The following is a 12,661-nucleotide window of genomic DNA, read 5'->3' on the forward strand; positions in this document are numbered from 1 at the left end:
TGTTAAAAAGTACTGTTACCTATGTAACAGTACAAAATTCTTAGTCACTTGGTACACTTGCATTAACAGTGAGAATAACTCCCAGAGGCCTATGGGAAATTAACATTACGAAAAAGTGTGGGGTAATAATACTACATTTTGAGACAAAAATTCAGTACCAGTACAAATAGCAGAAACTATTTTATGCGAGTAATTCAGTGACAGTACATTTGTACCAATACAGTACTTGCAAAATAAATGTGCAGTACCAGTAGAACATATCTGTATGCAATTAAAAATGTAAGTCACGTAACTTGTTCTTATTATTTTCTTCAAAATTAAAAGATTACTTTGAATATGCACCTTTAATTATAGCATAGTGAATAAATAACATCGAAATAATTGTACTATATCTTATATTTTAGGTAAAAATAAGAACCATTACGATTTTTTGTGTGGCACTTCATGAAAGGATAGAATGAAAAGATCGGGTATCATATGAAAGTACCAGGTACTTATTCAAGAAACCTTCATTACTTATTTTCTTACTTACTTCCAGGTACTCGGCAATCTTAACTGTTTTTAACTGTCTTATCTGATTTTCCCAATGACAAAATATGTATCATAAACACTGTAGTTTTGTTAAAAAGCACATATATTTGTTTCGTTTTTAATCTTAGCAGGTAAGGCTTTTTCATTTAAAAACTTTTCTTTTTAGGACATGCGCGGTGTTAAGTTGATTTGGAATTTGCACATCTAAAGATTATATTCCGTAGACATGATTTAGAAAAACTACAACAGCTAGCCGGTGTTACAGAGAAATCGTCTACAACAATCTTATAATACAAGTAGTAATGTTAACAGACAGACATTTCTGTGCTTTAAGCATATTAAAATTATACTTGTCAAATGTGGAAACCCCAATGTATGGATCTATCGGATGTTTCCTAATCATAAGCGGTTAGTTGTAATGTGAAGCAAAAATTGTCAGATTAATTTCTAAATGACTGGTATTGTACAGAATCGAGTAAATGTAAAAATTATAAATTATTTAAAGAAAAAACCCATTTTTAACCCTATTTAACAAATACACCTAAAAACTTACTAAGATATGCAACAACAAACAGCAGCCTTCCTGTAGAAACCGGAAGTTGGAATGGTATAGATTTAAATTTACGTAAATGTACACTTTGTAACAGCTCCGGAGGAATTGGAGATGAATTCCATTATCTCTTTGAATGCAATGAATTATTTGAACTAAAAAAAGAATGTTAGATCGTAATTATGTACTACATCTAAATTTTATTAACTTTTTAATCTATTATGAATATGCATATAACTCATTGTAATGAATAAAGGAATTTTTGTTTATTTGTTAAGGAAATAGTAAAAAAAATTGATAATAGATTTATACATATTTTTTCATCATGTACTTGAAAATGCGTGTCCTTCTCCATTTTGTTAAGATGAATTGCATTAATATTATTATTTTTATGTGTATGCTATGCCTCTTTATGTAATGTATGCTTATATGCTATAGCTCGTATTGTCATGTGTATACATGAATTGAGTTCTGAAATAACATTTGAAACTATGAAACTTACTTTTTACAGTTAGATCAAACTAATTGAGTTGATTTAAGATAAATAAAATTGCCACTTTAAAATTCTTGAATTAAAAAACGTCAACTAATTTTTTCGACGTCATATGTGAATAAAATGTTCAAATACATGACGTTCTTTAAATAAGTATATCTCAATAAATAACCTTTTGATTTAAAAATAGTTTTCACTATCTTATTCAGAGAGAAAATCTCTACAAAAATGAGATAAAAAAATAGTTTCGAAAATAATGTCATTAATTATAAGACCGCGTTTTTCGTTTTTATTATATGTATGTCTAAAAAATGGAAAAAGATTTTAAAGTCTTCAGGACATACGAGGGATGAACAAAAATAAACCGGACTGGGGCTGTCAATTGAAGAATTTTCAAACTATCACTTATTGTTATATATCACAATTAATCGGAAAACTATGTTAACTGATGTTATATCTTATCTGATATCGCAACGAATTAAATCAAAGCACAGAAGGCGCTGAATTTGTGTGGGTCTCAGAATGTAAGAAAGGTACAGGTTGTGAGATTATATGTATAGTGCCACCAATGCTTTCCAGCGTTTTAATTATAGTAAATTGGCTATAAGACTAATTGCAACACTGATATTCAATCCAATGTTTATTTGACTTAAACAATTTGAAGAAAAAATGAGTTGCGTTTACTGGGATTTGAACTCCAGACCTTTGGCTTCCTAAACGAGCGCGAAAACCCTTCGGGCACAGTGAATTTATATGTGAACGGCCTGAAGAAAACCATATTATTCTAAATTAGGGCTTGAAACGACTTAAACTGTTGTTTAACACATATGTAAATAATCCTGGAGCTTACTATAAGCATGTATATTTATAAAGAATCAAAGGGCTGCAAGTTCTCTGGTATTTTCTGATCTTTGCAATCTAATTCGTACTGTATATCTGTATGTATTTTCCTGTATAAGTTTATTTTTATGTATTATAATTCATTTTGCAAGGCACCAGAGTTTGATACATACGGAATTCTGCTTAACTAGAGTTGCATCAAAATATCATTTATGTTCATTTTTTACGACAGCTACACTTTATCTTTGCATATCATGGCTACTTCCTTAACAAAGACACTTAAAAAAGAATTTAAAAAAAAAAGGTTTCCTCGACTGGGATTTGAACTCCAGACCTCTCACTCACTAAGCGAGCGCGTTACCCCTGCACCACGGAGAAGTTACACAAACAAAGTCTGAATAACATCAAGTCATTCTAAATTTAGAACTTGCATTGCATTTCGAATTTTGTAATCCTTATTAATTTCGAGGTATTTTGTTCAGGATAAACCTGTTGTTCAAAATTGAAGTAAATAATTTAGCGAAAATCTTCTCGCCCAAACAGTCCGACATGTAGAATCTATATATACCACTTCTCGGTTTGTGTAGTATTCGGTAATCGACATCGCTAAAAATAGTATTTTCATTGATAAAATCATATTCATCCACGTAATTTGTGATTGTGCATTTATTGACATTTCTATAAGCCAACGCTATTTTTAAACTTTGAATGCGTTGTAATTTGTTGGATACTTGTAACAAAATAAAAATATTTCTTTCTTTTAAATCGCTAAATTTTAGCTGTTTTGAGAACTACTTGTTGTTAGGTTTGTCGTAAACTTCTGTGTCAGAGATTGAATGTCCGATTTGTATTTACTTATTTTCGATCAGAAAATACAATAAGATAATATTAGAAATCTTCGACCATTTGGGAATTATTTTGCTTGAAAATTAATGTGCCTGTCTTTGACCATCTTTACGCAGTGATCTCTCCTGAATAATTCGGCGTTAGTGTACATATAAAGGGAAGTAACCGCTTCAAAAAAGTGGACTACTTTCGGCATTTGCAATTAACAGCATTAAACTCTGAAATTTCGCTACCATTATTTGTTTGGTCTGACGACCCAAACAAATAAAAACCAAGGCTTCGCACACCCGGCTCAGTATAGAAAGAGCAACTCGAACATCTATTTGAATAAATAATCATATTGTTTTAAATAAACTAAAGAAACACGTTTCTCTGATGTCAGAGTAAGAGAAGTGTTGTACTCTATTGAAAAAAAGAGTTATGTCAAATAAACCCTCATAGTAGACAATATTTGTATCGGGACAAACGCGCTGCGTTGCAATCAAATTGCCGCCGTCTACGTTGTAAACAGTTTTGTCAATTCTTTATTAACATTTTTTTTTAAATAATGACAATTTTGTTCTTACAACTTATTTGTATTATTCTATTATTTTATTTTCTCGTAGGTATGATACATTTTCATGCAGCAAAATTATATTAATATAAGACAAATAATATATTATTGCATGTGCGATTTTCCAGCAATCAAGTTATAGAAGGAAAAAACGGAAGTTTGCGTCATTATAAGAGCTCATTTATAATCATACAGTCTATTACAATACAGCATGATACCGACTTATACAGAGTGTGAAACACGTATTGGCCTACTTCATAAATAAGTAAAGAGCTGCTCCGTTAAAGACAATGCGCTTGCGACGTCGTTAACGTCAAATTTCAAAGTTATACCGTCCACCGGGTCGCTTAACATGCACATTGCATTAACGGCACAACATTTTCATTTGTTAATGTTTCTTGTTGGATATATTCCGATTTATGTTCTTTGTGTTTTTATGTCAATGCATCTTACATGATATCCTCACATAGTGTTCTATCCCATGATTCAAATAATCGAATAAATATTTTCAGTAGATATATATATACAATAATTATTATTAAATATACAATATATAATTTCAAATATATAGAACATACATATAGAAAATTATCGCACTCAAATATTTTTTATGATGAACAAATATTCAGCAGAATTGAATAAATAGTATGGTATAGAATATAAAATAAGAGTTATACAATATAAATATTGGATATAGAACAAAAATTTAGTCTATTGAGTATTGCAACGTTTAACTAATTTGAATAAACTGCAAGAAAAATTTAGATTTAATAAATTTCTGAAGCTGTCAACCACAGCGACGAGTAATGAAATGGGAATAATTTTCTTTTGAAATATGAATAATATTTCCGTGATTTTATTCGAGGTTTGCTTCGGGAGAAGACAACTTTCTGTCCGTAGAGCATGAATATTGATACTCATCACAAGACAGTATCTTTATTGATCTCAATTATGTTATATGTAAATAGGTATAATTTTTATGTTCAATAAAAATGTTGCATAACTTGCAGTTGTTATTATCATTCATTATTATATGATCTAAATATATCTGCAATCTCATTGGTCCAAACAGTAGTCAACTTACAGACCTTTGTATGAAATCATATTTACTGGGTGTAGTATCATATTCACTGGCTGAATTGGATTTTCCAAGTCTAAAAGTAGATTGAGACTCATATTCAATGATCATACACCGTAGACTGCTAAATACGCGTGTTACTTAAAAAATAATTGTTGCTTTTTGTTCTTTATGGCATATTCTCGATTAAAATATCAATACATTACCATTTTACTAAAGGCTACACCGCAATGTTGAGTATAAACTTGAATTACTTTTGTATGCGCAGCGTCGTTACACGCCTAACACGTGCGTCGTTTTTCCCGCTTTTCAACGAGGCAATATTTGTACATGTATATAAGGTTGTACTTTTTGTGATTTTTTTTAATTTCTTAGCCTATTCATATAATAAAACAATTATTGACTAGTGAGCCATTGAATATGATGTGATATTCACCGGCAGAAAGTCATATTGACCTCGGCTATCGCCTCGGTCAATATGTCATCTGCCGGTGAATATCACATCATATTCAATGGCTTACTAGTCAATAATTGTATAATGATAAATGACATAAAGTATTTTTATCACACACCCGTGCCGATTTTGCGACTCCGTAAATATGGTATTGCACGGCCGTGCATATATTTTGACGTGACGTCATTAGCGTTACACAAACATAGTTTAAAGACGCGCTAAATGTTAGCGTTATACTATAGGCGCGTCAATGAAAAATTACTCTTATTTCACTTGAAACGGTCTTTATTTTGGGTATGTGATAAATAGAATATTAAATTCGTGTAAGTTAAATACTAAATTTATTACACTCGTTGAATAAAATAATATTATGCTCGCCAGAGGCTCGCATAATATAATTTCATTCAACTCGTGCAATAAATTCAGTATTGAACTTACACTCATTCAATATCCTCTATATGCTGCATTACTTGCAGTTGTTATTATCATTCAATGGTAAATGACATGAAGTATTTATATTGCATTACTTGCAGTTGTTATTATCATTCAATGATAAATGACATAAAGTATTTATGTTGCATTACTTGCAGTTGTTATTATCATTCAATGGTAAATGACATGAAGTATTTATATTGCATTACTTGCAGTTGTTATTATCATTCAATGATAAATGACATAAAGTATTTATGCCGGCATGATGAACAGTCCTAGGATATTGTGATAAGGAACCGTCAGTTGTAAAATGGTATTGTTATCTTATAATGAACAGTCGTCATACTTGCTGGTATGTCTTTTAATATTGGCAGGTTAGGTTCTTTAAAATTTGCATAATTAACAGTCCGAATTAGACCTTAATGGAAAGTTCTGGAATATTAGCAAAATGATAAGTCCACCACATTAACCATATGAATGGATAAACACAACAGTAAGGATAAATGGCGCAATGGACGGATATTCTTATTTTAATAATTGAAATTACAACACATTTTAAGCAAAAAGAAAAGAAACTATAAGTATGAAACATTCTGTCATAGCCTCCCCAACAGTACATTCAGTGCTTTGATTGTAATAATGTAATAAAGTTTATTATTCAGTCCGTAGCACAACAACAACAACAAGGTTAATGGAACCTGTGTTGAATCTGCGTCACTAGGCCGAAATTGATAAAGGTTTAATAGTGTTTACATGTTTACTTAATTTGTTTTAGCTCAGATGTTTATGTGACAAATGATATAAAGCGGTAAGCGGTAAATTGCTGTTGTCTAAAGTGGGTGGGGTAAAAATGTTGTTTCATTCCTTGAGATATTTTTTAACGGTATGGAACTTTTTAAATCGGACGTTAGAGAAATTATTGATAGAATTTCAAGCTCCTTGGCAATTTTGTTACTGTGTTTGATCATTCTTAACAATGTAAGATAACTATGATCTTTTTGTATTTGTAATTTCTTGATTCATATCTAAACATATGGTTAAGAATAAAATCTTAAAATATCTTTGTTTATTGTTAAATTTCTGTTATGTATGCATATTTTGTAACAATATGTTGAAGTAATAAAATCTTATACAATGTTATTTCTGATTATCTAAGTAATAATTATTGATATGTATCAGTATTTATGCATTAATGTTGCAATGATAAGAATTATAACAATTTACTGTTAATAGATTAGTGAATAGATTTTATATTGAATGATATATTACCAGATTATAAGAATTAGTAATATCACGATCATACATATTACGAGTCATTGGCACGGTGTGTAATAGATTCAGATTATACTAATTTATTTGCTATTTACATAATTATATGAGGTCACATAATATTTACACGTGCAATAGTTCATAGACTGTGTAATAGATATATAAATATTATAAAAATTGAATTTTTTATGCGTTATATTGCAGTAATTGCATTATAGATTGTAATTTGATTGATAGGGAAACTGAGCGAAATGTTTTGCATAGATCATTAAATTCAAAAATACTTTTTAAAACTCTTAGTTCTAAATATATTTAGAATATGTCAGTATTTATATATTGATATTGCAAGATAAAAAAATTCTGAATTTTACTTTTTATCTTGTTTTACATTCAGTTACCTGTGGTAAGAATCATTTATAATTATCATTTCGTATTTCTGTTGTTGGATAACTCGTATTTCTGTTGTTGGATAACTGAGAGAAATGTTTTGCATATACCAATAAATTCAAAAATACTATTTTAAAACTTTTCCTTCTTAATATATTCAGAATATGTCAGTTTTTATACATTGATATTGCAAGATAAAAAAAATCTGAATTTTACTTTTTATATTTTTAACTTTCAGTTGACTGTTGTAAGATTCATTTATATTTTTCATATCGTATTTTAATTGTTGGATAACTGAGAGAACTGTTTTGCATAGACCAATAAATTCAAAATATGCTACTTTAAAACTTTTCCTTCTTAATATATTTAGAATATGTCAGTTTTTATACATTGACATTGCGAGATAAAGAAGTTCTGAATTTTACTTTTTACTTTTTTACTTTCAGTTGACAGTGGTAAGATTCATTTATAATTATCATATCGTATTTTTATTTTTGGATAAGTGAGATAAATGTTTTGCATACACATTAAATTAAAAATGCTATTTTAAAACTCTTACTTCTAAATATTAGAGTTGTATCGTTGACTTTTATCATTTTAATTAAGTCATAATTTATTCAAAAGACAATCAGCAATGATTTCAATGCATGCTCATCCTAACAAAGTTACTTAACATTTTTAAAGTTTAAGGTGATATAAAATTATCTCCTTGGAATGAATTACACTTCACCAATCTCATTATATATTTTTATATATGTGTTTCATTCGATGATTTATATATTTATTTGTAAAATCATCATCATCATTATTATTATCATCATCACCACAATCTTCATCACAACCATCATTATCATTTAATATCATTACTTTATGATGAGTATTATTATAATTATTCAGCCCCAACTTCTGCTTCTGATAGTAGTAGCAACGTTGTCATCATCGTTGTGGTCGTTGTTCTCCTTGTCATCATTATTGCCGTTGTCGTGGTCAGCATCATCCTGAACAAACGTGGACACTGTGTAACAATTTGTGGTCATTTGGATAAATGTCTTGACAAAACCCCATGTTGGCCATTTTGCCGCAGTAAAGTATGCTGTTGTTGTGTAAAAAAATCTGATACATTAGAAGCAGAAAAAACAATTATGTCAAGTAAGTAATAGCTATTATTATCTTAAAAATTGAACAAAACAAATTCATCAAAACACCAACAAAAACAATGAGAATAGGAGTGGAAGCCAAACTTTTGTTCAACATATAAACTGGCAGATTTTTAAAATATGATGTTCAATTTGTTGAGGTTTATCTTTTTATACAGATAGCAAGCTGAATCAAAATATACAATGCAGAATATGTAAATTTTATTACAGAGTATGACATTATAAACTTCCTTTGTTCTGTTTTGTGATATATTAAAATATTTCATATTGAAATATTGTATAACCTTTGCATAAATAAAGCCCGATTTGATATAAAATAATGGTAGCATATTCTTAATCATATATTAGATGGCACAAGCACTGATGTCGAGACAATAAACGAAACTTCAAAAGCAGAGTTGACGAGAGAAAATACGTCGATAAGTGCAATTACACGCTCCTCAACCATGACACTAACTAGGGAGGAAAGTTCCTTTCAAAGACAGGCAACAACAAGTATAGACTCTGACAAGAAGTCGGAAAAATCATCTGCACATGAAATCAAAGTCAAGTCTCAAGATGACAATGATGACAAAAAGCCTATGTTTTAAACTATTGGCGAGTATATCTAAAAATGAGACAAAAATATCATCACAGAACACAACCCTAACAATATCAGAAATCAACGACGGCTAAACGAGGCGGGAAAAGCGCCAGTTATTAACAAAAACTACAATTATAGACTTATATCACATATATTCTATATATATTAACGATTTTGATATGAAAAAGAAAAATTTGAATAACAAAAGGATAAAATAAAAGAAATAAAAGCAAAAAAAAAAAACCCAACAACAAAAAAAAAAAAAAACACCCACACAAAAACACACCAGAATGTTTGATAATAGGTAAATAGTTGCACAACTAAATGAGTAACATGTTCTGGAGATTTTAATCGGATGAATGCAATAACCAGTCTTGCTGTGTACATGTGCTCTGTTCTGAATTCATATATTCATATTTATCCCAACACATCTGTTTATCATCAGCTTGTGTGAAAAGATTAGGGACTTTAACCTACATTCTTTAAATTTTATTAATTAGGAAAAAATGAACTATATTTTCATTTCTTCATTTCATGATAAGTATGTTAGTGTGGACATTGTATTATTGATTATGTATTATTATTATTTTTTACAATATGACTAGAAACACTTTTCATTCATTAGACTACAGGCTTCAAAACTATATGTAGAAAAGTTAAGAGATTTTACATTAATCACAGGCTCATTTTTAGCTCACCTGAGCTAGCTCAGGGTGAGCTTTTAGCATCGTTGAATGTCCGTCGTCCGTCGTCAATCGTCCGTCGTCCGTCCACACTTGTTCGTTAACACTCTAGTGGTCACATTTTTACCTCAATCATCATCAAACTTTGTAAGAATGCTTATCTAGTTGATAGCTTGGATGAGTTCGAACATTGGTCATCTTGGATAAAAAAACTGGGTCACCGGAGCTAAAAATAGAGAAACCTTGTTAACACTCTAGCGGTTACATTTTTTTACCTCCATCATTATTAAATTTTGCCAGGATGCTTGTCTAGGTGATAGATCGGATGAGTTCGAACATTGGTCATCTCGGATGATAAACTAAGTCGCCGGAGCTAAAAATAGAAAAATCTTGTTAACACTCTAGTGGCTACTGTTTTGATCCAAATATCCTATTGAAAAGTCTGAAAATTTGTTTTGATGATTTCTAGGTAAAGTTCGGATATGGGTCATCTCGAAAAAAACTGGGTCACACTGCTCAAATATGGAAAAACCTTGTGAACATTCTAGTGGTCACATTTTTGATTCAATTATCATCAAACTTGGTCAGGATGCTTGTCTAGGTCATTGCTCAGATGAGTTCGAACATGAGTTATCTCGAATGAAAAACTAGGTCCCAGGAGCTAAAAATAGAAAAATCTTATAAACACTCTAGTGGCTACTGTTTTGATCCAAATATCCTATAAATTGGTCCGAAAGTTTGCTTTAATAATATCTAGGTCAAGTTTGAACATGGGTCATCTCGAATGAAAAACTAGGTCACAATGCCCAAATATGGAAAAACCTTGTTAACACTCTATTGGTCACATTTTTGACTCAATTATCATCAAACTTGGTCAGAATGCTTATGTAGGTCATTGCTCGGATAAGTTAGAACATGGGTCATCTCGCATGAAAAACTAGGTCACCGGATCTAAAAAAAGAAAAGTCACTCTAGTGGCTACTGTTTTGATCCAAGTATCCTGGAAATTGGTCTGAAAGTTCATTTTGATGTTTTCTAGGTCAAGTTCGAATATGGGTCACCTGGGTACAAAAAACTAGGTCACACTGCTCAAATATAGAAAATCCTTGTTAACACTCTTGTGGTCACATTTTTGACTCACCTGTCATGAAACTTGGTCAGAATGCTTGTCTAGTTAATTGTTCGGATGAGTTCGATGTGTCAGGTGAGCGATCTTGGGCCATCATCGCGCTCTTGTTTAATGAACCTTGTGTGTGTGTTTGTTTGTTTGTTCGAATGATATATCTTTGTGTTTTTGTATGTTTGTTTGTCTGTATGATAATATTTGAGCCGCGTCACGACAAAACCAACATAGTGCGTTTGCGACAAGCATGTATCCAGACCAGCCTGCGCATCCGCGCAGTCTGATCAGGATCCATGCTGTTCGCTATCAGTTTCTCTAATTGTAATAGGGTTGGTAAGCGAACAGCATGGATCCTGATCAGACTGCGCGAATGCACAGGCTGGTCTGGATCCATGCTGGTCGCAAACCCATTATGTTGGTTTTGTCATGGCTCGGCTCATTTATCTATGTTCAAAATAAAAGGCGTTATCCTCAAAGGGCCTCAAAAATATATATTAGGAAATGGCGAAGTTACATTTACAGATGGTATGGAACATTGATAGGTCTTTAAAGTTTTATATCCTTGTATATGTTTATGTTCTTGTATATGTCCTAACATTCTAAAAAATGGTTATATGCATATTTGAAAATTACATATTGAATTTGAAAAAAAAACACAAACGAACTCAACCTATAGAAAGAGCAAAGACAATGCCAAAAAGGGAGAAAACGACACTGGGCTTGCAAGAAGCTGAACATGTGAAAGTTGCAGTTTATATTCCTACGGATAAAACTGACTTACATTTAAAGATACCATCATTAATGGCCCACCGAAGCTAGTATATCTAAAACTGATGCCGGGTTGACAAGACCCCCATCATTATTGCCAGTTTCTTCTATGAAACGAAGTAATAACAGAACAAATAAGAAAGGTAACAAAAAAAGCGGAAGAGGGTAAAGATGGAGGCAGAAGAGATAAAAAGAGCGGGAAGAAGAAAAAGAAGTGATGATTGAATATATATTTTACTGATACAAGAATAACAATGTGGTAGTTATGTGCATTAACATGATATTTTATCTAAAGATGATCTGTCACACCATGAGGCGATAAGAAGTCTTTAATTTTTTCCGAACTAATTGTTTGATAAGCAAGTGTTTAGTGAATTTATTTGCTTAAAAAACGAATACTGATGTATGCTTTTTGCTTGTACAGTCTTTAATGCATAAATCATTCTTTGTATATATTCCCATTGTTTTTTTTATATGTCTTCGTATTTATTTTATCATTTTAACATGCATATTGTTAATTAGCTATAATAAAGTGCATTTTTATGGAGCTTCAGAATACGTCGACTTTGTATTAGAAATGATTACTAGTATATCCGATCATTTTGCCATGTACTCGTGACTTTTTTCGAATAAAAGAAATAAATAAGAATTAAACAGTCGTACATGCTAAATTGGTTTTAATTTTAGGTAAGAAAACTTAGTTGTCACAAGAGAGAAGTCCAATAAACGAACCATGTATGTGTGTAAACATTTATATGCCTTATTTTAAATGGCTATTACATGAAATAAACTCTTTTCCAGTGCTGTCTAGACAATATCATATATTAAATAACGCTCTGATAAAAGAACTAAAACTGTTTCGAATGACTGTGTGAAATTTAGTATCTTGCAAAAGGAGTAAGCAAATGAGTGTA

Source organism: Ruditapes philippinarum, unplaced genomic scaffold (assembly GCF_026571515.1).
Source record: "Ruditapes philippinarum isolate M1 unplaced genomic scaffold, ASM2657151v2 ctg1388_1_1_1_1, whole genome shotgun sequence".
NCBI lineage: Eukaryota > Metazoa > Mollusca > Bivalvia > Venerida > Veneridae > Ruditapes > Ruditapes philippinarum.